Source organism: Bufo gargarizans, chromosome 1 (assembly GCF_014858855.1).
Source record: "Bufo gargarizans isolate SCDJY-AF-19 chromosome 1, ASM1485885v1, whole genome shotgun sequence".
Taxonomy (NCBI): domain Eukaryota; kingdom Metazoa; phylum Chordata; class Amphibia; order Anura; family Bufonidae; genus Bufo; species Bufo gargarizans.
In genome coordinates, this window is record NC_058080.1 from 714,539,030 (window position 1) to 714,545,029 (window position 6,000).

Genomic DNA, 6,000 nt, shown 5'->3' on the forward strand with positions numbered 1-6,000 from the left:
ATTCAGAAACCTGGTACTGTCACTTACCACAGGAAAGCAGGGGACCTGTGCAGAGGGAAGGAACATGTGTGCACTGAGGGGGTTAAGGCCCGCCCCTGGTGCACCAGACAGCTCATTTGCATACTTGACTAAAATTATTATTTTTCCCTGAATGCATCGATGGATTTCCCAAGAAAGATAATTATTTGTCTCTGCAGACATGCCATGCCACTGTGCTTAGTTTTGATAGGTAAAGACTCGCTGATAGGCTGCCAGTCTGGATGGGCACTCCAGATATCAGACAGGCTGCAGTTTTGGGTCTAGTGACCTAGTCAACTTTTATTACTTCAACCAGCCTTTGATCTGGGTCGGTGGTCTTAAACCTGTACTTTTTAAGCTGCAGCAAATTAACCAGCATGCCCTAGCTGCCGGCAGTTTAGTGCTGTAGACCAGAAATCCGCAACCTCCAGCACTCCATCTGCTGTGAAACTACAACGCCAAGCATGAACACTTACTTGGATTCCCATGGTAGTGAATGGAGCATGCTGGGAGTTGTAGTTTCAGAAGAGCTGGAGTGACGGAAGTTTTCACCCCTGCTATAGACCATTCAAACTCAATGTAGTGCCCAGCTGCCTAATGCTCCCGTGCATTTAGCGTTACAGTTAGGGCACTTTCACACTAGCGGTTTTCTTTTCCGGCATAGCGTTCCATCCTAGGGGCTCTATACCGGAAAAGAACTGATCAGTTTTATCCCCATGCATTCTGAATGGAGTGTAAGGGTACTTTCACACTAGCAGCAGGACGGATCCGACAGGCTGTTCACCCTGTCGGATCCGCCCTGCCGCTATTTCACCGTGCCGCCGGACCACTGCTCCGTCACCATTGACTATAATGGGGACGGGGACTGAGCTCCGGCCCAGCACGGCAGTTCGCGGTGAGAGGCCGCTGGACTAAAAAGTCAGACATGCAGTACTTTTAGTCTGGCGGCCTTTCGCCGCGCACTGCAGTGTTTGCACCGGAGCTCCGCCTCCATCCCCATTATAGTCAATGGGGATGGAGCGGCAGTCCAGCGGCACGGCAGGACGGATCCGACTGGGTGAACAGCCTGTCGGATCCGTCCTGCCGCTAGTGTGAAAAAAGCCTAATCCATTTAGGATGCATCAGTTATGTCTTCAGTTCAGTCAGTTCAAAGACGGATCCGGCATTTTAATGCATTTGTAAGACTGATCTGGATCCCGATCAGTTGGCATAGGTTTTGACGGATCCGGCAGGCAGTTCCGGCGACGAAACTGCTTGCCGGATCTCTCTGCCACAAGTGTCAAAATACCCTTAAAACTTCAGTATTTTGAGTCCGCAACCAATCTGCATTTTTTTTGCAAATCACGCGCAACCCTATTTATTTCTATGGGTCTGCATTTAGCGAATTTATGTGATGCACACGGAAGGTATCCCTAATTGGCAGATCAGCGGTTTGCAGACCGCAAAACAGATACACTTATGTGCATAAGGCCTAGCAGGTTCAAAATTCTGTCCTCATTTAAGGGGTCCGAGATTTTGATATTGATTGCCTTTCCTCAGATTAGGTAATCCGTATAAGCTTGGCAGTGGTCTGACTCCCGGCACCCCTGCTGATCCGCAGTTGGAAGAGACCACAGCGCTCAGAAGAGTACTGCAGCCTCGTCCTAGGCCAGTAACATCACATTCGTCAGTCACATGGCCTAAGGGCAGCTCAGTCCGATTCAAGTGAATAGGGAGGAGCTGCAGTACCAAGTACAACCACCATAGAATGGACAGCGCTGTGCTTGGTAAACTGGCAGGAGGGCACGCCGCAGCCTTCTGAGACAAGGGATCGGTGGGGATGCGGGTGTCAGAAACCCCTACATAGACATAGATTTAACCCCTTCAGGACCTCCTGTGGGTGGTCCGGGTGGTTTAAAGCCTGCGCCATAGTATGTTTATAGGGCGGCCTTTAGCTGACTGCCTGAGATTGCACGGCTGAATGTCACAGAGAGAGAAGACAGGAGTCGCCACTTGTGTTCTCACCACTCACTGAGAGACGGTGACCGATCACATGATCGCCAGGATCTACCTGTACAAACTGTCACTGGAACGGGGCATATGTCAACCTGTAACTGGGTCTTTTGTGCATCCCCAGTTAAAGTGGAAAAGTATAGTGTAAAAAAATATATTATAAATTCTCCCAATATTTTTTCTGACGTCTGAGGGACGGGGAATAATAAATTAATAACTATGCAGTTAAAAAAAACACAAAAAAAAAAAAAAAAAAAAAACACACAAAAACTTCACAAGCATTCTTTAGTACCAGTGGTCCAGACCCAATTACCTGAAACTGGATGTGTAATATATCAAAACTTATTGTAGACACTGATCAACACAAATAAAAAGTCTAGGGTAATGTTATATTAAAGGGGATATCCAATCAGCTGTTAGAAGAGGTGGGGCCCTCCATGAGCCTCTTCCTTGGTCAGTGACATCACTGTACATCAGTCACGTAGCCTAGTCACAGCTCCGCCCAATTCAAGTCAATGGGGCTGAGCTGCAATACCAAACCCAGCCACTATACAATGTACGGCGCTGTGCTTGGAAAGTTAACGGGAGCCCGCAGCGCTCACCAGAACACCCAGTGGGGGTGCTGGGATTCGGCCCTCCGGCGATGTGATAATGATGACCTATCCTGAGGATAAGTAATCATTATCTTTTCAGTTATAACCCCTTTAACAGAAAAGATATAGCTAAAATGTAAAAAAAAAAGAAATTATAATGTATAAGCCTAAAAATTATAAAATGAAGCATACACACATTGTGTAAAAAAATGATATGCAAATAAGCCTGAATTCTCCCCCCCCCCCCCCCCCCCCAATAAATAAAGTTATAACCATTAAACAAATGTGTGAAAAAGGGCTAAACTGTTCCTGGCCCCGAAGAACAAAATTATTATTCTGGCAAGGCAGCAAAGAAAGAGAAAGATCCCAGTTGGAGAGGGTCCTCATATACTGGGACTGTGGGAGGAGCTGTTGTCATGGTTACTGTTCTTCATTCTTTTTCTTTGCTGCTATGTGGTTCAGTAAAGAAAGGGTTAATGCAATATGAGCCTCCGTGTCTTGATATAAAATTATTATTCTGGTCATGAACTGCTTAAAAGATATCATGCTGGCAATATGCAACCACCACTAGAGGGAGGTAACTGCATAATTTTATACATTGACCTCCAATAACAGCGGTGTATGCAGTAAGCTCCCCCTAGTGGTGGCTGCAGGCATTCAAAATTTTATCATCCAACTATGGGGGAGATTTATCAAGACTGGCATTCCCATATGCCAACCTGGTTCCCTGTGCACTGGAGAGAAATGTGCCTACTGTACGAAGAGGCAGAGGTCTCTTCATAAAATTAGGTGCATCTTCTAACTCTGGAAACTCAAACCTACGCCAGCTAGGAGTTAGCGTGGACTCAAGCTATAATTTACTCCAGTTTCTAGCACAAGGGCCCTGTTCTTTTCTCAACACTTTAAAAAAAAAGTGGTGAGCAGTTCCAAAAGTTGCAAATATGGTTTGAGCCATAATTTGTGGATTTTTAATACAATAATAGTGACGTAAATAGATTGATAAATCTCGACGTATGTCTATGCGGAGCTTGGTATCAGAAAAAAATAACTAACCAATATAAAAAGGTATCAGATCTCTATCGGGTGCACCCTTACACCCACACCCAAAACCACCACTTTTTTTTTTAGACAACTTTTTGGCGCAGACACATTAGTAATCTGAGCCGTTAGGCATGGTTGGGGGATAACCCGTTCTAATCTATTCTCTCTTTTCCAGGTTACGCTTCTCTGAGGGAGGATGAAGACCCTGGAGTTTTTAGGTTTAACACTTTAGCTAGTTATTTATATTGAGGCTGTAGGACCTCCAATAAAAATGTGTGGACACGTCCTTCTCCTGGCTTGGACTGTATATGAAACATGCTGTATCTGTACAAGAGATAATGGACCACCTCCCCCACCAAGTTCTTCCCAGTATGAAGGACATTCATTTCACTTTGTGTAAAGGCCTCCATGTACATTGTGTACATAAAACCTATAGATCAGTGATGTGCAAACAGAGGCCTGTCTGTATGACCACCACCAACCAAGGACAGGACAAGCTATGTTCTCCAGGCTCTTCATCCCATTCACTTGTATAGGATCAATATCAGATCAGTGGTGATCTGATCCTCGGCTCCCCAACCGATCTGATATTGATGGCCTATCTGATCGATACCCTGATTGCATAAAACCACTTTGACAACATGGCGATTTTCGGTTTCCATTTTTTTTTTTCTACTCTCAGCCTTCCCAGAACTATAACTTTTTTTTTTTCCATATCCATAGCTATATGAGGGCTTGTGTTTTGCAGGACAATTTGAACATTCTAATGGCACCATTCACTGTTGCAAACAATGTAGTGTAAACTGGGGGGGGGGAAAAATCCAAATCGGGTGAAATATTTTCAGCTATCTTACATTTAATTTTTTTTCCCTTATGGCATTCGTTATGCAACAAAACTGACTCTGTTCCATTCATTCTCGGGGTTAGTACGATTACAAGGATCCCACATTTGTATAGTTTTTCTTGTGTTTTAATACTGAAAAAAAAAATAGGCTGTTTTACAGGCTAGGGCAGTGATAGGCAAACTGCGGCTCTCCAGCTGTTGCAAAACTACAACTCCCACCATGCCCTGCTGTAGGCTAAAAGCTGTAGGCAGTCTTTGCATGCTGGGAGTTGTAGTTCTGCAACAGCTGGAGAGCCGCAGTTTGCCTATCACTGGGCTAGGGCATCGCTAAAGCCCACCCATTAGTGCCGGTGACATCACCGGGCTCACTGCTAGGTTAAAGCTGCTAGATTTCCCCTTCGTCACCATACGAAATGTATCACCGTATATCCAAAAAAAAAGCCCTTGACCTGTGCGATTTAGCTGCTAGGTGGAAGCCTCCACCTAGCAGTGTAAAAACAAAAACAAAAAAAACCTTGTCCTGCGTGATCCAGTGCAGGGCAAGGTAGGAGAATCGGAGCATGGAATGCTCATATAAGGGGGGCTGGAGGGGTGAAAATGGGGATAAGTACTTTATTACACAGGCCCAATTGAGCAAGTGATTGTCGGAAGGGAGGCGTAACTCAGGATCAGTAATGTATGTACACAGTGACTGCACCAGCAGAATAGTGAGTGCAGCTCTGGAGCATAATACAGGATGTAGCTCAGGATCAGTACAGGATAAGTAATGTATTTACTAAGTGATTTAAGTTTTTATGCAGATGAATTCTATATGTAATATAATATAAACAAAAATGTTAAAAGTTTGTTATATGCATTTCAAAAGGCATTCTAAAACAAAGATGGACACTTCCATGGTATCAGACACCACTCTTTTTAGCCAGGAATGATAATGTGAAAATTTTTAAATAAAATTTAAAAAATAAAAAATGTTAAAAAAAATTACAAAAAAAAAATTAAACATGTACCATACAATGCAGTTTATTATATTAGAGGGGTTGTCCAGCCACCTAAAACGTTTAAAAACTGTTTACAATGGTATAAAATAAAGTAGTAATACGCACCATACCGATCCCACACCAGCAGATGGCTGCAGACACTTCTAGGGGGAAGCATACGGTTTTATTATATAAAAATGAACCAATACAGAAACAAACTAGAGTTGAGGATAAACATTTATTCTAAGTACAGCGACGTGCTGCCACAACTCCCCCTAGTGGTAATGACATGACATAACTATTATAGTAGTTATATTCTTGTATATAGGAGCAGTATTATAGTAGTTATATTCTTGTCATAGGAGGCAGTATTATAGTAGTTATATTCTTGTACATAGGAGGCAGTATTATAGTAGTTATATTCTTGTATATAGGAGCAGTATTATAGTAGTTATATTCTTGTACATAGGAGCAGTATTATAGTAGTTATATTCTTGTATACAGGAGCAGTATTATAGTAGCTATATTCTTGTAC

General features: G+C 43.3%; 1 protein-coding gene across 1 annotated transcript in view; it reads left to right on the top strand.

Moving 5' to 3' along the window:
• The window catches only part of LOC122929939 (proline-serine-threonine phosphatase-interacting protein 2-like), a 46,654-nt gene extending 42,368 nt beyond the window's left edge, over positions 1–4,286 (top strand). The window contains exon 15 of the mRNA XM_044283441.1: positions 3,820–4,286. The gene's annotated coding sequence lies outside the window, so the exon portion shown is untranslated. The remainder of the gene's footprint in view (positions 1–3,819) is intronic.
• Positions 4,287–6,000: the final 1,714 nt, after the last annotated feature.